The sequence below is a fragment of the Oryctolagus cuniculus genome, chromosome 4 (assembly GCF_964237555.1).
Source record: "Oryctolagus cuniculus chromosome 4, mOryCun1.1, whole genome shotgun sequence".
NCBI classification, from domain to species: domain Eukaryota; kingdom Metazoa; phylum Chordata; class Mammalia; order Lagomorpha; family Leporidae; genus Oryctolagus; species Oryctolagus cuniculus.
In genome coordinates, this window is record NC_091435.1 from 37,062,544 (window position 1) to 37,084,185 (window position 21,642).

Below are 21,642 nucleotides of genomic sequence, written 5' to 3' on the forward strand. Positions count from 1 at the left end.
AACCTGATAATTACTCATCAGGTAGATAACTAGACTTAATATTAGCTTAATTATAAATAACCCAAAATAAATTTTAATAATAGTTGCATAGTGGCTAGTTGTGGCCCCACAGGGTAAGCCTCTGCTTGCCACAGCAGCATCCCAGATTTGAGTGGTGGTTCCTATACAGCTTCCTACTAATGCACCTGGGCTGCCAGGAGAAGATGGCCCAAGTGCTTGGGCTCCTGCCACCCACATGAGAGGACTGGACAGAGTTTCTATTTCCTAGTTTTTGCCTGGTTCAGTTTCTGCTGTTGCAGTCATGTATGGAGTGAACCAGCAGGAGGAAGATCTCTTTGTTTTTGTCTGTCTCTCTCTTTCTCAGTCTGTTTATCAAATAAGTTAAATACATCTAAAGAAAATAAATGTACTGTAAATGGTACTTTTCAGAATACAATATATTCTCTTAGCTAGATTAATTTTTTACATGTAATTCTATTTACTTCTTCACTCCTTCCTTCATAACTCTCAACTTGTACTTACATTTTAAAATCTATTTTAAAAAATTTATGGCTTCCATGGCAACTCATGACTAGAGCCTAGGGAGATTACTGACGCCATAAACAAGAGTGTCAAATTGTTAAGTCAACAACAGGAGTCACTGTGTACTTACTTCTCATGTGGGATCTGTCCTTAGTGTGTTGTCCAATGTGAAGTAATGCTATAACTAGTACTGAAACAGTATTTTACATTTTGTGTTTCTGTGTGGGTGCAAACTGATGAAATCTTTACTTAATATATACTAAATCGATCTTCTGTATATAAAGATAATTGAAAATGAATCTTGATGTGAATGGAATGGGAGAAGGAGCGGGAGATGGGAGGGGTGTGAGTGGGAGGGAAATTATGGGGGGAGAAGCCATTGTAATCCATTAACTGTACTTTGGAAATTTATGTTTATTAAATAAAAAATAAATTAAAGAAAATTTCTGAATGAGCAACAGACACAATTTTAAAAGAAAGAGAAAAGGTTATTCAGCAGAAACTCACTTTTTTCTCCCCTCTTCCTGTCTAGTGCAATATTCACATAATCTACCACCATCCTCATACTCAGATTACCATTTTATTAGTGACTTTTTAATCTTTCAGTAGTCTTTACCTATATACAAACAGAATGCGTATTCTGATTCTCCCTTTATCAGAACATAACTAGCACATGCCACTTTCCAGTATTTTATTATTTATTATGCTTCAGAGATTGCTGCATGTTAGTAGTTAGTTTAGTTATTTGCTTCTTAAAGCTACATTCTATTCAATAGTCAGTAAGTGTCAAACTATATAAATCAGAGCCTCTTGATGGATATGTCAGGCACTGGTACAAACAAATAAGCTTGCAGATACAGCAATGAATGTGAGTTTACTTATAGGAAAATAAAATTTTAAAATAAAAAAATATTTTATTTGAAATGTCAGAGACAGGTTGGGAGAGAGACAATCTCCCACCTGTTGGCTCACTCCCCAAATGCCTATAATACGCAGGGCTGGACTAGGCCTAAGCCATGAAAATGGAACTCTTCTGAGTCTCCCATACAAGTAGCAGAGACCCAAGCGATCATTTGCTTCCTTCTACAGTATTCATATTCAGGAAGCTGGACTTGAAAGTGAGCCAGGACTCAAACCCAGACACTCTGATATGGGATGTGGGCATCCAAAAGGGATGTCTTAATTGCTATGCTAAACACCAGTACCAACAAGACAAATTTCTTAAAGTGGAAATGCTTGATAAGGGTTCCTATTCAAATTTAATAAGAAATATTACACCATTTCCCCACTGGGCTATATCATTTATAGCCCCATGAGCAATATAGCAGAGTATCTGTTTGCATAGTCTTATCAACAGAATGTGTAATCAAACTTGAGATTTTGTCAGTACAATGAATGAAAACAGGTATTATTCTCTTTCTACCATACCATATGATTCTTTCTTTCTTTGTTATTCTTCCTCTTAGTCTAAAAACATGCTCAGTCTTTCTTCATTTTAAACAAAAGAAAATATTTCCCTATCTCCACTTTCCTCTCTGGTCATCATTCATAGTCCACTTCCTCACACTCAGCGTCTCTCAAGTCAGTTTTAACCTCACTAGTACCCTTATCACTCACTCCATGGTCAAGGACAATGCCTTGTGAAGGTTACCTAAACCTACTAAGTTCCAGTGAACACATTCTTTCCCTATCTCATTCAAGCTTTCTGGAACATTTGACACTGACCATTATACTCTTCCTCCTAAAATTTTCTTGCCACTAGATTTTGAAAAATAATCCAAAAACCATAATAAAAGCATCTCTTCTGTTTGCTCTACAAACACTTTTGTTGTTCTACATTAGTCTCTGGTTGGTTCCTTTTCATCTTAGTGTCCTTGAAATATTAACAGGCCCCAGGATTTATCCTTGGCCCTCTGCTTATGTTAATATTCTTCTTGGTTCATCTCTTTTTTAGCCATAGCTTTCAATACACTCATCTGATACCACTAATGGCCTTCAAATCTTTATCTACAGCCCAGATCATCTTTGTATCTGTTAATAACCTACTCTGGGCATTTGTTTAATATAAATAGAGAAGGAAGAGACTGAAAATATTCCTTGAGGATTCTATTATGCTCTTGGTATGAAAGAACAGCTGCTAATAATTGGTAACACTTACTGAGAGCTTCCTTTGTGTGTGACTGGGGCTAACAAAACAGTTGTAGATGTTGTACTTCTATACTATAAAACAAACTATAGCACAGTCTTATTAAAACCTTCAATTGCTGACGAATTCATGAGGAAATGATGATTGAATGGATTAATATTTGGTATTCTACAGAACGATCATTTAACTCCTCTCAGGAAAGGATGATCTTCTAGAATTGCACTGAAATTATCCGTGGTTTAGGGTTTATTAACCAGGTTGGTGTGGAGAGCCATCTGGTGGTCAGAGAGTGGAAGAAAACTGTAAGGAAAGGTGAAGTTCACACTGGTGGAAACCTTAGCAGGGGAATGGCCATCTGCCCTATCTAGAATGCTTACAGTCAGAACTCTTAGACTCCCACTAAATTCTTGCTTAATGTCATAGTCTCCAAATCTATTTAATTTTTGATATACATTGGCATGAAATGTTGTTATTTGCTATGATTTCATTTAATTTACCAATCTGCCAATAGGTACTCAAATTTCAGAGAAGAAATGCACTTTAGAAGAAGAAGAAAGAAAGAAAACAAAACAAAATAAAGGATATTATCCAAGCTGGGACTACAGTTGCAGCAGTCATAAGACATGTTGTTGCCAGCAGCTTCCCGCCATCCCCTTCATTTTCCTCCTTTCTACTTTCTGAGATGGTCTAGAGTTACTATGCACTAGTGCCCTTCTCAGTGTATGCCAAAAGGGGATTTAAAATTGCCCACAAAACTATCTTGGGTCAGGAGAGCTAAAAGAGTTGTTTTTAATACTTACGAATAAGGATTGGGTGGGGAGTAACAACAGAAAACAAAGAGCCATAAGATTGCGCTGCATTATGCAGAGATAGTAACCATTTCAGAATCTCAGTGGTTTTCAACAGCATGCATTTCTCATTCATATTACACATGGCCAGTTAGCTGTGGCTCTGCTGGATTCCTGAATGGGATGCTTCTCATTCGAAGTGATAGCTTCCATGTGCGGTGTGCTATTCTGTGGCAGAGGAAAAAGATCAAGAGATTTCAAAGAAACTTTCAATGGCTCTTGGAACTTCTGTTTGGAACTGACATGGGTTTCTTCCCTTCACATTTCACTAGTCAGAGAATGTCCATGGTCAAGCCTATTATTGATGGAGACAGAAAGAGCTCTCACTTTATGATGTGGCATGTTGACACAGATATATTATTAAAGGGTAGATAATAAGGTGTCCCAACCAGGATAAGGATGGAAGTATTTTTTTAAATAATTAAGCCAGGATAATGAATGTAAACTAGAACTGTCCTGGCAAACTTGGATGCTTTGTCTTCTTGTTATAATCCTCTTATGGGGAAAGGAGGCAGGAAATTGAGAAGGATGATTGAATGAACCATGAACTTTGATTAAAAGACTTCGCACGTACACACAGATGCATGCACACATGCTGAAGGCAGCATGAGAAACAGGCAAGAGGAAAGACTAGATGAGCTGTGTTTTGAAGTTAGATGTTAACCTTAGGCTGTGGCTGTGAGATATCTTCTAAAATGCAGGTCAAGATGAAGAGTAAAGAACTAAGAGTAGCTTGATTTGAATGTCATCCTGCATAGAAAAGGTGACACTAGAATGCCATATCCGGCTTCAGTAACTGAATCACATGTTCTGAGTCTCAAGACATTAATGAGAGTAGAGGGCTCAAGAGAAAAATAGGGAATATAATCTTGATAATGAAGAAATTGCAAAAGTCTATTAAGTAACAAAAAGGTGTTTTCAGTTACAAACTCATATAGGGCGAAATTGGAGTGGTTTATAGACAAGGAAGAATTGAGATAAACATAGAAAATACCCAAATATTATGGGGTTAGAGTTTTTAAAAATTAGGAATTCAAATTACAACAGAGGTAACATGGGTATATATAAATTGATACTGAGAATAATGGCTAAGAACCAAGTAAAGGAAGAACAATTAGAAGACAAATGAATGGGAAATTAATTTCTATTTATAACACTGAAATCAATGAAATCTATATTTCTTGGCTCAAAAATAGTTTTAAAGAACTAACTTAAAAGTAATCCAGGTCCTTATTTTAAGTACCACTGTGGAAAAAGAATACTTTAAGTGATAAGTTGCAATTAGTTTTTTAATTTAAAGTATAGGAGAAAAAAACTTGTATCAAAGAAGACACAGTTACTTAATGAAACTCTATGACCAAAGTTCACAGTATTAAGGAGAAAAATACACACTTCATACATTTTGTGAGCATAAGTGATTGTCACTGAATGAAGTAAACTTTGTGGTCCTGAATAATCATTTTGACCTTCACTGCAATAGCAAGCCTACAGGTCAGTTAGAGTCCCTTAGGAAAGTGTCAGTCCTTCTCAGCACAATTGCTTATTGACCTACTACAGTACATAATGATGCAGGTTTTTATTTTTTTAAGGTATCCCAATATAAGAACAATTTTTCTGACATTTGCTTTAATAAAAATTATAATCAATCAAAAGGAAGCACCATATTATCTTAAGTTATATGTATATTTATCAAGAAAATATATTGATATAACTCCAGCATGCTGAGAGATTCCTGTTTAAGAAACATGGGAAATGATTTCCCTGAGGTAGACTTGTTATTGCTGAGATGAAAGTTTGTGTTTTAACCACAAGGTGGCAGCATAAGCTCAGAGCTCCATGTGCCCAGTCAGACATATAGTTTTTATCAAATTCAGAGGGAAAATGTTGGTATAATTTTGCTTTGTTAATCTACATGCATGTGTAAGACAAGTGACTACATAAAAAACAGTGTCGGGAAGAAGTAAAAATGACCGAATATTCCTTCTGACCTTCAAGGCAAGCCCTACGTCAAAGATATTCTGAAGTTGATTTCAAACAAATATTTGAGTTGATTTCACAAAAACACTTTCTCCCAGAAAATGTTTTGAAAAACACCGTGACCACCTTTGCACCCCTTGTATCGCAAACCCAGAGGCTTCTTCCAGCCACAATCTGTTCCTGATAACTGGGGAAGATGCCTGCGGAGGTACCACTGAAGAGTGTTTCCTTGAATGTGCTGTTATCGGGTGCCAACAGGAGAGAGGTGCTTATGTCTCTCTCCTCCTACCAACGGCACATGGCTTTTAGGAACAAACATATACATTCACCTCTGTCCACTAACCCACAAGAAGTCATATTATCATATTAAGACAATGAAATGAACCATCAATATGGTCAAATAGGTGACATTAACAATTAAATGAGATTTGAATTGTCACTATAAGCATTATAATTTAGTTACTGAGGCAATGGAGAAATCATAACTGCACAAATGATTCACTAGTAATAACATCATTTCTGTAATTTAATAATTTGCTGATGTTGGCACACATTGTTAGAACTGGAACTCCAACTTCTTAGAATGGAATTCAAAGCCCATAGTTATTTGTTGTTCTTGTGCAGAGTTATCTGTCTCTATGTAGAGAGAGCATGGCCTGAGACTGCCTGGTCTTTGCCAAAGTTGTCACATCTCCTGGTGACATCCTCTCTTCCTCTGTGCATGCAGCCCCCAAATCTGATAGTCTCCCTTCATAAAGTGACTCACATTGTCTCTCTGCAACCTCTCCTGGTTTCTGTCCTGATGGCAAAAATAATCATCTTCTCTGAATTTTGAAGTCATTATTCCTGTTTTCATCACTTGGATCATGTAACTGTGTTTGCTTTTGTCCTATTTCCATCTACCTAAGAAGAAAAACCTTATTTCCTCATCTTTGATTCTGTAATGCCTACTTAGAATTTAAACAGATGGGGCACTTAATAAATCCTTTGGTTACTGACTGTTGATGAGCAACTTGATATGTTATCCCTCTTAGTATTTTTTTTTGTTTGTTCTACTTAATACTTTTGGTTGAATACTGTAATCAATACACAATTCTTCTTAAGTGCTGAAACTTAACTGAAAAGTGATCACTGTTAAATATAAGAGTGGGAATAAGAGAGGGAAGAGATGTGCAATTCGGGACATGCTCAAGCTGACTTACCTCAAACGGTAGAGTTAGAAACATACCAGGGGATTCCAATTCAATCCCATCGAGGTGGCATGTACCAATGCCATCTCACTAGTCCCAGTGATCAATTTCTGTTCACAATTGATCGTAATGATAGGACTAAGAACCAAAGGGATCACATAAACAAGATTAGTGTCTACAAATACTAGCTGATAGAATAAAAAAGGGAGAGAATGACCCAACATGGGAAGTGAGATACACAGCAGGCCCATAGAATGGCAGATGTCCTAAACAGCACTCTGGCCTCAGAATCAGCCCTTAAGGCATGCAGATCCGGCTGAAAAGCCCATGAGAGTATTTCAGGCATGGAAAGCCAAGACAGTCTGGAAAAAAAAAAAAAAAAAAAAAAACCCTAAATGAAAGATCTCCGCGAGTGAGATCCCAGTGGAAAGAACGGGTCATCAAAGAAGGAGGTACCTTTCTCTGAAGGGAGGAGAGAACTTCCACTTTGACCATGGCCTTGTCTAAAAATTATCAGAGTCGGTGAACTCAGGGGGCTTCCATAGCGCCTAGGGTGATTACTGAGACCATAAACAAGAGTGTCAATTTGTTAAGTCAACAACAGGAGTCACTGTGCACTTACTCCTCATGTAGGATCTTTGTCCTTAGTGTGCTGTACATTGAGATTTAATGCTATAACTAGTACTCAAACAGTATTTTTCACTTTATGTTTCTGTATGGGAGCAAACTGTTGAAATCTTTACTTAATGTATGCTAAACTGATCTTCTGTATATAAAGAGAATCGAAAATGAATCTTGATATGAATGGAAGGGGAGAGGGTATGGGAAAGGGGAGGGTTGCAGGTTGGAGGGACGTTATGGGGGGAAGCCACTGTAATCCATAAGCTGTACTTTGGAAATTTATATTCATTAAATAAAAGTTTTAAAAAAAATCCTTTGGTGAAAGAAGAGAGCAGTAACAGCCATTGTTTCACACAGTGCATGTAGTAATGTTTCTCTCATTATCATTTCTCTTTGAAGCAACTTACATTCAAAGATAGCATGGTTTCAGAGTTTATATTTAATTAATTAATTTATATGTTAAGTTCCGAAAAACCTTCCAATTTTGCTTAAATTGTAGAGCACAAACTATGGGACTACTTGTTTTCTACTCCTCATATTCCCTGGGAAGGTCTTACACATAACTTACAGCAAAATTGGGATTTCAATAACATACCCTTTTGAGAATATTGTTCTTAACCCAATAAGTACCAAGTTTCCCATTCTGTGAATATTTCAATGAAATAACATTTATTTCAAATTTATCACAAGTGGTATATTTGTTGTTCCATCTAAAACTTCATTTGTACTACATGCAGGACAATGGAATATACTGGGTTATAAAACTTAGGTATTTCCTTTATCTTGGAACTACACAAAGCAATTATTAAATGCATATAGGAAAGATGCTGTATTAAGTTTATCTCACAGTATTACACTTTATACTTACACACAGATGTAAACCTGAACTAGTTCTTTTAAAAATAAATTATTTCGTCAATATCATTTTCTTAAAACAACAGGCTTATCTTGAGTATTATATGAAGTTTCATAAAAACACATCAATCCCTAAAACCATGAAGGTACACGGGTGTGCACACACACATATCACATACGGCAATATACAGTGCTAAAATTCTCAATCTGTTAGTCAAACAAAGAAGTTGCAACAGCATTCACATTAAGAGAACTGAACAGATCAATACCCGAGAGGCTCTGCCAAGGCAGTGGTGGAACATTAATTTTATGTAAACAGAAAATGTGTTACTATTACATCTGAACTATGGGGCAAAGTCTGCTTCCCAGAGAAAGTGATTCTTATGAGATTATGCCTGTTCTTGAGGATATTTAACTTACTTTTCCAGGGAGGAGGACATTTAACATTTTGGCAAAGTAATGTACACCATGAATAGCATCAATAACTTACCTGAAATAATTGTTTTAATTTTATCTTTATTTGAGACATAAAGACACACAAAAAAGTGAGACAGATCAATGGAGGGGACAGGAGATAAAACCAGAGAGAACACTTCATTCTACTGGTTCATTTCTCAAAGACCCAAAATGGCTAAGATCAGGCTAAGGCTAAAGCTAGGAGAACAGAACTTAATCCAGGTTTCCCATTATGTGGAACACAATTACCTGAGCCATCACTACTCTCTCCCATGGGCTGAACTGGCCTGATATGGAATGTGAGCATTTTTACCTCTAGGCACAATGCCCATCCCTGAAAAGAATGTTTGATGATAAAAAGGAAAAGATCCAGAGAGGCACCTAAGGGGAAAGGAGTTTGGGATCAGCATAAAGAGCTTTGGGCAGTAGGATTTAGGAGTAGGTTGTTAGCACAGCATGTTTCTTAAAATATCCTACACCAGAATACCTGGATCTGTTAAGACACTTGCATTCCACATCACAATATCTGGGTCTGATACACTGCTCTGGTTCCATTGTCCTGCAAATTCCTGCAGATTCCAGGTGGCATGGCAGCAGGGGGTAGGTTAAATAATAAGGTTCCTACCACACATATGGGTTACATGGATTGAGCTTCTGGATCCTTGTTTGGCACAGTCTAGTTCTTAGAGTTGTAGGCATTTGGGGAGTGAACTAGCAGATGGGAGTTGTCTGTCTACCTGTCTTCAGGTAAATAATAAAAATTTCAAATATATTTTACTAAAATGTATGCTAGAATGTGGTAGTATTTAATTATTTTAGTATCAATACATAATACAGGGTGCAGTTCTTCCACAAAGATAATTTAAAAACCTTTATTTTAGTGATTGCTATTGGAAGTATTAAGAGAAAAAAATTAGAAGCAATTCCAGCTACTATCATGCCAATAAAATATTGATACTCTTTGGTTTATGTACTTTCTGAAAATTTTCTACTTTTTACTTTCTGTATATATTTAATATACAATTTTAATTTCATCAACCTGTGTATTTTAAAATATTATTTTTATTTATTTATTATTTATTATTTTGTTATTTATATTATTTTGAGAGGCACAGAGAAAGAGAGAGAGAAAAGAGAGACAGAAAAGAGAGACAGAGAGAAGGGGCTCCCATCTGCTAGTATTCATTTCCCAAATGCCTTCAAAAGCCAAGATTGGGCCAAGGCCAGAACTAGGAACATGGAACACAATCTGGGTATCCCATATGGGAGGCAGGAACCCAATTACTCAAGCCACCCTTGCTGCTTCCTCAGGTTCTGCACTGGTAGAAAGCTAGCGTCAAGGGCTGGAGCCTGGCATCAAACACAGTCATTCTGATGTCTTACATCAGAGTGTTGAGCACTTGGCTAAATGCCTCCTCCCTATTTTTTCATCAATTATTTTCTAGATCTCAAATATAGTTTTTTCACTGAAAAAAATCAGTTTTTGCATTTAGTTTCTTTAGAATTCCATGCTATTTCAAGGCTTTTGTCTTCTAAGTTAATTTTCCTTTTTAAAGATAAGATTATGCCACTAATAATAAAACTGCCTCCTGATTTTTTTGCATTAGTCCCTGTGAAATCTCAGAGATAAATTAGAAAAGTACATTTATTACAATTCAATTCCCTTAGACAATTTCTAATGCCAGAAAGTTAAAAACGGTAGTTCATCACATCTTCTACAGGAAGAATTCATATAAGTGTAAAATGTTTAAAAATATTTTGAATCTTATTTCCTTAAATAAGAAATCATGAAATACTTCAAATTAACATTCTGTTAGTATAATATGTTGTAGAAAGAATTAAACAGGAAAATGAATAAATATTCTTTTTAGACTTTGAACACTGAGCAGCTTGGTGCAGAGAAAAGTGATGCATGAGTTCACAAATGTGGCTCTGTTACTGACTTTGGTACATGTGACAGGTGCTTATATGGAGTTCCTGAGGCTCAGCCGTGTCATGAATCGGGTGCAATGATATGGACTTTGTAGGAGGAGCTGCTAGGTTCAATGAACATTAGTCTGAACAGCACAGTGCTTAACATCAAAGGGCAGATGTTTTTAAAAATGGCAGTATATGTCATGTGTTTCTGTTATCTGCACACATATGTCACTTGATTTCTGTAACAATTCCATTAAGAAACAAAAGCTCAGAGAGAATGGCTTATTTACATCTAATAACAGACACATACAACCTTGAATCCAGGAGTTGTGATTTAAAGCTCATTTCATTAACTCCTCTGAAATTGATGAGAATTCAATTTTTATCCAAGTATTCACTGTGTTAGGGACTTAGGTAGCTCTTTCTACTTCTATGGCTTTTAATTTGTAAATAAGTTCCAATTCAATAACCTCTTTGCAATTAAAATTCCAAACAACCAGGATAAATTTTGAAGAAAAAAGAAAATTAAATTAAGAACATTAATATCTCCCTTCATTTAGCATTCTAACAAGTGGTGTAAATTGTGACAGAAATGTGAAGCCATTTAGTAATATGAACTGGGGTTTATCACTCTTCCCTCAGTGAAGTCATTTTAGTCTGAATCCAGAGGAAGTCTCCATGCAAAACCTATAAAAAATTAATGGTACTTATTTGAAGAAGTGAGCTTTATAGTTGCCTGGGAACACATTCCCAAACCAATCTGAATACATTATATTATTTAATTTTACTCAAATAAATTCATTCAACAGCAAAACATTTTTCCAGTAGAGGTAAAAGGAGATCAATTTTCATTCTTTATTTCATTATTTGCTCTTTAAATAAACATAAGATTAAATTTTCAACATAGTTTGGAAAGTCTTTACTACTACTAATAAAAAATTGGTAAAAATACTGTATAATGTACTATTATAATGTGATTAAATATTTTATTAGGAGGATCACAATAATACATCTGCTAAACAGTTTGCTAATTGTACAAATAAATCAAATTCTTCCAAATTTTCTGATTGCTATACCCTATATAATAATATGATCTATTGCAGTAATTTATCTCCACATTGGGGAAAAAATATCTCATTCTTATCCATGCAGTTGATCTGCATTTCAAAGTGTTATTGATTATTTCAATGACAAAAAGAGATAACTGTATTCTCCTCAGGATTACCAAGGTTTTTTGGACAAAAAAAGTGCTAGTGACATTTATAGAATCATGTTCTGCTTTCAAACTAAGTGCTTCATAGTGTACAACTGGATTTGAACATTTTAGTAGAATGTGTACAAATTGTAGTTAACAACAAAATGTTCCTTTATATTTAGAGATAACTGACATGCTCACATGAATAATTATGTCACCTCCTTTTAAAAAAAATCTTATCTTTTATAATCTACAAACACAGTACAAGAATAGTAGTGTGTCACTTTATACAAATATTTATGAAAGTACTTGGATACAAAGCTGTGGTGCGCTCAAATATAAGCAGGATATACAGTAGATGTAGTAGAAGGAGTCTTATCTTTGCTGTGTTCTGGAAATATCCATTCCCTGGTCTACAAAAAAAAACCTGTCAGACTGACTAAAATCAAATTCTGCTATAAAGAAGCTCATTGCAGATGAATTTAATGGCTTCTAACCTAATATACTGCCCAACATCCAAACAAAATAAGGAAATACAAAACACAGAACAATTGTAATATGTTGCCTATATTAATGTTTGATTTCTCTCATTTTGTTTTCTGTACCTTCCTACCTCAATGAAAACTATGAAACTTATCTTGAAATAGGAGAGGTGGCTATTCTACCTCTTAGCAAGAACAGTCTCAACTTTTTTGGTGAAAGGGTTGTTATTTCTTTAGCAGATCAGGGGAGAAACCAAGAGGATTCAGGTCAGAATAAACTGTGTAGTTTAAAGAGAAGAAATTTATCCATTGTAGCAGGAGTCATGAAGAAAGAAGGAGAGTGTGGGCATTTAGCATAGCAGTTAAGAGACCTGTGATCCATACTGGAGGGCCTGGTTCCATTCCTGGGTCTAACTCTTGACTCATGTAGATCCTGGAAGATGGCAATGAGTTGCTGGATCCCTGCTGCTCATGTGGAAAACTGGAATGAGTGAGTTCTCAGCTCCGGTACCAGCACTGACCCTGCCCCAGCTGTTGCCAGCATTTGGGGAGTGAACCATCAAAAGGAAATGCTCTCTTTCTCCCAGTGTTTGTCCCTCTCTCCCTCTCTTTTTCCTCCTGTTTGTCTCTTTGCTTCTTAAATAATTACATTTTCTTTTTAAAAATGCTGGGAGTGGTAGGTGTTGTGACACACACTTTGTCAACCAGTAAAGCCAAATAGAAAGGCACATAGTTGGCTGGAAGGTTTGCAGACATTAACACTTGAATATGAATAAAGTAGTATAGCTCTACTAATCAACATTAGGAAATTAAGGGATGAGTGAATACTGACCCTAAAAAGCCGAAATACAGGAATAGTTTTCTGAAATCAGCATTCAGATTTTCCTTCTTAGTTTTTTTTTGGTTGAAGATTCAGTAAAGAGTTATATTACATGTAATTTTCTACAACACATGAATGTATGCCATATTATTTGTATCTTAGCGTATTAATGAAACATAAAACAATATTGTTGACATTTATATTATTCTAAATGAATGAATGAACAGCAATATGTTAATTATTAAAATAAAATCATTTTACTACAATTTAGAAACCAAATTATATTAACAAGGTATCTTTCTCTTTTAAGGTTTGTTTGTTTTCAATGATTTATTTTCTGGAAGATACTATTTGAGTAGATCATACGATCTTCTCTTTGTAAAATGTTGCAATGTGATTTTTTTCAAACAAATTCAGATGAAAAGGTATTAATCCATATCTCTGGCAATATAAGCCACTAGTCTATTAGCTTCATCTACACTTTTTACCATTTGAAATACATTAGGTAGACAGCCAAACTATATGCATACACAAATACATGCAATTTTATCAAAATATTGTATATTCAAACATTCAAACTACTTTAGCAAACAAGAAAAATCCTTCAGTGTCACCACTGACCACCTTTCATGGTTTTAATGGGAAATTGAGAGTTAAAGATCAGTACTTACCAGTCTCCATGTAATGTCTGAATCATCACAACGGTAACTATCTGTGCAAATAGAGTCTATGCTTCCTAAATCAAATGGCAAGTGTTATAACCATGAAATAAATATTTTGCATTTAATGTCTCTTGGAAATATTGTTAGTGAGGTGGCTGAATACCTCACACAGACAATTGGGAAAAAAACTTGAAATAAGAATAAACAGGAAGCTGAATCAGATGAAAACAATCAGGGACTCCAGCCAGGCACTATTTTGTGGTAAATGAAAACTACCAGTGACTACTTAGTTACTGTGCCAAATACCCACCCCAGGAATATTCTCTTTATTAAATCAGTAAAAGTTTTTTTGTATATTAAATGTCTATACTATTATAAACCTATAAGGCATTCATTTTTGTACAGTCAAATGCATAAAATTAATTTCATATCATGAATTTAATGGTAGTAATGTGAACCTCATATATATATTTGTTAATTTGCAAATAGTGCCTTGGCAGACTTTATTTTTTTAACTTTTATTTAATGAATATAAATTTCCAAAGTACAGCTTTTGGATTATAGTGGCTCCCCCCCATAACTTCTCTCTCATCCGCAACCCTCCCATTTCCTGCTCCCTCTCCCATTCCATTCACATCAAGATTCATTTTCAATTCTCTTTATATACAGAAGATCAATTTAGTATATACTAAGTAAAGATTTCAACAGTTTGCATCCACACAGAAACACAAAGTATAAAGTACTGTTTGAGTACTAGTTATACCATTAATTCACATTGTACAACACATTAAGGACAGAGATCCTACATGAGGAGTAAGTGCACAGTGACTCCTGTTGTTGACTTAACAATTGACACTCTTGTTTATGGCTTCAGTAATAACACTATGCTCTTGTCATAGGTTGCCAACGCTATGGAAACCTTTTGAGTTCACCAACTCTGATCTTATTTAGACAATGTCATAGTCGAAGTGATAGTTCTCTCCTCCCTTCAGAGAAAGGTACCTCCTTCTTTGATGGCCTGTTCTTTCCACTGGGATCTCACTTGCAGAGATCTTTCATTTAGGTGTTTTGTTTTGTTTTGTTTTGTTTTGTTTTTTGCCACAGTGTCGTGGCTTTCCATGCCTAAAATCCTCTCATGGGCTCTTCTGCTAGATCCAAATGCCTTAAGGACTGATTCTGAGGCCAGAGTGCTATTTAGGACATCTGCCATTCTATGAGTCTGCTGTGTATCCCGCTTCCCATGTTGGATCATTCTCTCCTTTTTAATTCTATCAGTTAGTATTAGCAGATTAGTCTTGTTTATGTGATCCCTTTGACTCTTAATCCTTTCATTATGATCAATTATGAACTGAAACTGATCATTTGACCAGTGAGATGGGATTGGTACATGCCACCTTGATGAGATTGAATTGGAATCCCCTGACACGTTTCTAACTCTACCGTTTGGGGCAAGTCCGATTGAGCATGTCCCAAACCGCGTATCTCCTCCCTCTCTTATTCCCACTCTTATATTTAACAGGGATCACTTATAAGTTAAATTTAAACACCTAGGAATAATTGTGTGTTAATTAAAGAGTTCAACAAATAGTATTAAGTAGAACAAAAAAAATACTAAAAGGGATAAAGTATCAAGTTGTTCCTTGACAGTCAGGACAAGGGCTGATCAAGTCATTGTTTCTCACAGTGTCCATTTAACTTCACTTCACTTTTTGGTGTTCAGTTAGTTGTCACCGATCAGAGAAAACATATGATATTTGTCCCTTTAGGACTGGCTTATTTCACTCAGCATGATTTTTCCAGATTCCTCCATTTTGTTGCAAATGACTAGATTTCATTGTTTTTTACTGCTGTACAGTATTCTATAGAGTACATTTCCCATAATTTCTTTATCCAGTCTACTGTTGATGGACATTTAGGTTGATTCCAGGTCTTAGATATTGTGAATTGAGCTGCAATAAAAATTAAGGTGCAGACCACTTTTCTGTTTGCCAGTTTACTTTCCTTTGGGTAAATTCCAAGGAGTGGGATGGCTGGGTTGTATGGTAGGGTTATATTCAGGTTTCTGAGGAATCTCCAGACTGACTTCCATAGTGGATTTACCAGTTTGCATTCCCACCAACAGTGGGTTAGTGTCTCATTTTCCCAACATCCTCGCCAGCATCTGTTGTTGGTAGATTTCTGAATGTGAGCCATTCTAACATGGGTGAGGTGAAACCTCATTGTGGTTTTGATTTGCATTTCCCTGATTGCTAGTGATCTTGAACAATTTTTCATGTGTCTGTTGGCCATTTGGATTTCCTCTTTTGAAAAATGTCTATTGATATCTTTGGCCCATCTCTTAAGTGCGTTGTTTGTTTTGTTTGTTTTGTTGTTGTAGAGTTTCTTGATCTCTTTGTAGATTCTGGTTCTTAATCCTTTATCTGTTGCATAGTTTTCAAATATTTTTCCCATTCGGTCAGTTGCCTCTGCACTTTCCTGACTGTTTCTTTTGAAGTACAGGAACTACTCAATTTGATGCAATCCCAAATGTTAATTTTGGTTTTGACTGCCTGTGCTTCTGTGGTATTTTCCAAGAAGTCGTTGCTGGTACCTATATCTTGCAGGGTTTTTCCAATGCTCTCTAGTAATTTGATGGTGTTGGGTCATAGACTTAAGTCTTTAATCCATGTTGAGTGAATTTTTGTGTAAGGTGAATGGTAGGGGTCTTGCTTCATGATTCTGCACATGGAAATCCAGTTTTCCCAGTACCATTTATTGAATAGACTGTCCTTACTCCAGGAATTGGTTTTGTATCCTTGATCAAATATGAGTTGGCTGTAGATGTTTGGATTGATTTCTGGTGTTTCAATTCTGTTCCATTGGTCTATCCATCTGTTTCTGCACCAGTAGCATGCTGTTTTGATAACAACTGCCCTGCAGTATGTCCTGAAATCTGGTATTGTGATGCCTCCAGCTTTGTTTTTGTTGTACAAGATTGCTTTAGTTATTCGAGGTCTCCTGTGTCTCCATATGAATTTCAGCATCATTTTTTCCAGATCTGAGAAGAAGGTCTTCGGTATCTTGATTGGTATTGCATTGAATCTGTAAATTGCTTTTGGGAGAATGGACGTTTTGAAGATATTGATTCTTCCAATACCTGAGCATGGAAGATTTTTCCATTTCTTGGTATCCTCTTCTATTTCTTTAAGATTTTATAATTCTCATTGTAGAGATCTTTAACGTCCATGGTTAAGTTTATTCCAAGGTATTTGATTGTTTTTGTGGCTATTGTGAATGGGATTGATCTTAGAAGTTCTTTCTCAGCCACAGCATTGCCTGTGTATACAAAGGCTGTTAATTTTTGTACATTGATTTTATATCCTGCTACTTTGCCAAACTCTTCTATGAGTTCCAATAGTCTCTTAGTAGAGTTTCTTTGGATCCCCTAAATAAAGAATCATATCATCTGCAAAGAGGGCTAGTTTGACTTCTTCCTTCTCAATTTGTATCCTTTTAATTTCTTTTTCTTGCCTAATGGCTCTGCCTAAAACTTCCATAACTATATTGAATAGCAGTGGTGAGAGTGGGCATCCTTGTCTGGTACCAGATCTAGTGTAAATCAAACTCACCACAGTAAAACATAAAGAAAATATACTAAAATGTGCAAGAGAGAAACGTCAGATTACTCTCAGAGGATCTCACAGCAGACTTTTCATCAGAAACCCTGCAGGCTAGAAGGGAATGGCGAGACATAGCCCAGGTACTAAGAGAGAAAAACTGCCAGCCCAGAATATTATATAATGCAAAGCTGTCATTTGTGCATGAAGGTGAAATAAAAACCTTTCACAGCAAACAGAAATTGAAAGAATTTGTTGCCACTTCTCCAGTCCTGCAAAAGATGTTTAAAGATGTGTTGCACACAGAAACACAGAGACACAGTCATCAATATGAAAGAAGGTAAAGGAAGAAAACCTCACAGGAAGTTCAAAGATCACAGGAAGTTCAAAGCATATATTAGAAAATATCTTTGGGAAATGACAGGGCAAAGTTACTATTTATCAATAGTCACATTGAATGTTAATGGCCTCAACTCTCCAGTTAAAAGACACAGATTGGCTGAATGGGGTAAGGAACAAAACCCATCTATTTGCTGCTTACAAGAAACACATCTTTCCAACAAAGATGCATACAGACTGAAAGTGAAAGGCTGGAAAAAGATATACCATGCCAAGAGAAATGAAAAAAGTGGGCATAGCCATCTTAATACCGGACAACCTAAACTTTAACACAAAAACTGTTAAGAGAGACAAAGAGGGGCACTATATAATGATTAAGGGATCAATTCAACAGGAAGATAAAGTATTTTCTATACCATCCATTTGGTCATTAACTAAGTTGCAGTTTTTTCTCCATATGCTATGGAAAATTATTTTTCAAAATATCTTTGTATTATTTCACACTTTCCAATAATTCCTAGTGGAATCATTGGAGTGTTTAATTTTTCTTTACCTAATGTTCTCTCATAATGTCAACAACTAAAGCACTGCCCAATTATATGTTATATGTCAACATATAACTTGACTAATGTTAGTAATATTCTTATGACTCACTTGTATTGAACTTCTACACATATCTGGAAACACAGGATAATTTTGAAGACTCTGGAAAGATGAGGATAAGGATAGGGTTAATTATGCATTTTCTACCCAATCCTTAAGTATGTTACGTGATTCTGAGAAGAAGTAGGCATTCTGTCTATATTAGCTTAATTGAACTGAATGTATTTTGCATCTATCTTTAATCATTTCTATATTTTAATGAAACCTTAAGTACTTTTGAAATGCAGAGGTGTGTTGGGATTCTAACCTATTGAACTGTCAAGCTAAAAAATTGTTTTAAGTCACTTAACTTGTGGTAATTTACTATTCTTTCTATGTATAGAGAGCTTAGTTGCCAATGGCTAGCCTAAGATACTAGATTTTCTAGCTTTCTCTCTGGTTAATTATTTTTAATAAAAATTGCTTTATTTATCTGCTTCTGTCAGGAAAAACAATACTTTCAAAGTACACTGTTACTTTCAGTCTCTAGAAGGAGGTGAAAAATCTCTGAATTCTGCTTTAAAGGAGGGAAGAATATATGCCATCTATTGGTGCATTTTTCAAAGAAGGATCTCTTAATCATTGCTTTTATACCAGTACCTTTCCTTCAAATGGTTCTCAAAAGAACTAAATGTGTACCATACTTAGTCATCAACCATGGGGGCTGCCGTTCCCTCATGAAAGAGCCAATCCATCTGTTGACAGATTCAGTGAGCCTATTTTAAAAATTACACCTCCTAGATTTCCTGACTCCAAACAGACTTTGAATCTGATCCTGCAGGCACTCACCTGACCTCCCCTTGAACTGCCATCCAGGGCTGTGGCTTCTCTCTGCATTGGCAGCTTTCCCTCCGACACACAGGTTTAGTCAGTTCTTTGTTCAGTTTGGAATTGGGTTCTGATTAAGCATGGCAATGCTCTTCTATGCTTTCTTCAGTTTGGTGTTAAAGCAATCTTTAATTTCTTCTTGAAAAATATTTGTACGTGTAACTTCCAAATCACCTACTCTTTTAGTCCAACAAGACTTTCTGGAATCAAGTAAGTATTACTGAAGATTTATCCAGAGGTTTTTGATTCTAATTCAGAACATTTAAGAAAAGATTTCCTATCAACATGCAAACTCTTGGGGTTACAAGAGTGAAACCCACTTTAACACTAGGATGCTGGTTCAAATCAATTGGTGAACATCTTTGTGAGAAGTGTAACAAGGAATGTTTTGTAAAGCCTGCTGTTAGATTTTTCCACAATAGATTGCAGACCTCTCTCTTCTAAAAGTGCACATAACTAATGCATCACTGTTAGGAACCATAATTCATCATGATTTACTGAATTCATACAGAAAAGGAACTGTGTTACTTCTCCCTCCCAAGGAACTCTTCCAAGGTGTATGTTAAAGTAATGAAAATGTGGCAAGCATTTCTAGTAGATTATGCAAAAGTTTCATTTCTCTTTTTTTGGTGACAGAACTCATATGCAATAATAGACTGAAATTTCCATCACCTTGTTTTCCTGTGCCCCTCCCCTTCTTGGTAACAAAGTTAGGGGCATGATTTAAATCTAACCAATAGAATTTTTAAAATTTATTTTATTTATTTGAAAGACAGAGTTACAGAGAGAGGAAGAGACAGAGAGAGAGGTCTTCCATCTGCTGGTTCACTCCCCAGATGGCTATAAGGGCCGGAGCTGAGCCGATCCGAAGTCAGGAACCAGGAGCTTCTTCCAGGTCTCCCACATGGGTGCAGGGGCCCAAGGACTTGGGCCATCCTCTACTGCTTTACCAGGCCATAGCAGAGAGCTGGATCTGAAGAGGATCAGCCGGGACTAGAACCGGAGCCCATATGGGATGCCAGCACTTAAGTCCAGGGCTTTAACATGCTGTACCACAGTGCCAGCCCCTCTAACCAATAGAATTTAAGAAAAATTGTAATGAGGAATAGTCAGAAATTTATTCATTTTTCTGTAGTAAAAGAGATTCAGATTTACTCCTTGTTATTTCTTACAAAATAAACACATGTAAAGATGTGATAACTGGAACAGCGGCAGCCATTTTTGACCATGAGGGAAATTTATAGGAAAATAAAAGGCAGATCCTCAACTCTTGGTTTCCCTCTCTCTTAGTCCAATCTATTCTATATTTGTAGGTTTTCTTCCAGAATTTTTTGGTAGTTATTCATATGCATTTATTACATTTGTACATACACTTTGTAATACATTAAAATTAATTATCTGCTACTCTCTGAGTCTTTGTTTTGTTTTTCTTATTAAAATATATTCTAGGCCAGCATCGCAGCTCATTAGGCTAATCCTCTGCCTGCAGCGCTGGCACATCAGGTTCTAGTCACGGTCGGGGTGCCGGATTCTGTCCCGGTTGCCCCTCTTCCAGTCCAGCTGTGGCTGTGGCCCGGGAGTGCAGTGGAGGATGGCCCAAGTGCTGGAGCCCTGCACCCACATGGGAGACCACGAGAAGCACCTGGCTCCTGGTTTCGGATCAGTGCGGTACGCCGGCCGCAGCGGCATTGGAGGGTGAACCAATGGTAAAGGAAGAGCTTTCTCTCTCTCTCTCTGTCCACTCTGCCCATATATATAGAATATAATTATATTCTAATTATATCTAATAATATAATTATATATATAATATATATATATTCTAGAGGTCTATCCATCACCATATTCATAGGCAAAAACGCTGTTTAAAAATATTTATTTATTTAGTTTGAGCATTTCAGGGAGAGAAGGAGAGAAAGAGGGAGAAGTATCTTCCATCTGATGTTTCCCTCTCCAGATGGCCACCATGACCAGGGCTGGGTCAGGCCATAAGCAGGAGCTGGGAGATTTATCTAGGGTTCCTACCTGGTGGCAGGAGCCCAAACAGTTGGGCCATCTTCTGCTGCTTTTCCTAGGTCATTAGCAGGGAGCTCAATTGGAAGTGGAGCAGCCAGGACATGAAGCAGTACCCATAGGGGATGCTGGTGTTGCAGGCAGTAGCTATACCTGCTACGCCACAATGCCAGCCCCCAAAACATACTTTATAAACATCCATATAATAATTCAAATTTATATACACAAAAAATAACAATTGAGAATTCCCTTTCTTCAATAATTGTTCTTAGTGATCTCCACTTTTTCAATGTGCATCCTAGAGATTTTTCAAAGTTAATATATGTGTGTATATTTAGAAACAAACACACATGTACACACACACATACTTGAATATAATACTCTTGTTTGTTCCAGAATTCTGGTAAGGCAAATTCTATACCATTGTATTTTCTTTGTCACCAGATTGGTAATTTCTATGTTGTCATTTATATTAACTAGAGAACAGATCATATTTCATTTGAAAATTCTATTGAGATTTGAACTTGGATCAGGTC

General features: G+C 36.2%; 1 protein-coding gene and 1 long non-coding RNA gene across 3 annotated transcripts in view; both read right to left on the bottom strand.

The window, feature by feature from the left end:
- Positions 1–21,642, bottom strand: part of ROBO1 (roundabout guidance receptor 1) — a 1,215,767-nt gene that overhangs the window by 963,176 nt on the left and 230,949 nt on the right. The gene's annotated exons all lie outside the window — the stretch shown is intronic.
- Positions 1,042–20,848, bottom strand: LOC138849257 (uncharacterized). Its single transcript, XR_011387791.1, has 3 exons — positions 19,058–20,848; positions 18,281–18,331; positions 1,042–3,684 (listed from the first exon to the last, which is right to left on the bottom strand). It is a non-coding gene; the product is annotated as an uncharacterized lncRNA (long non-coding RNA).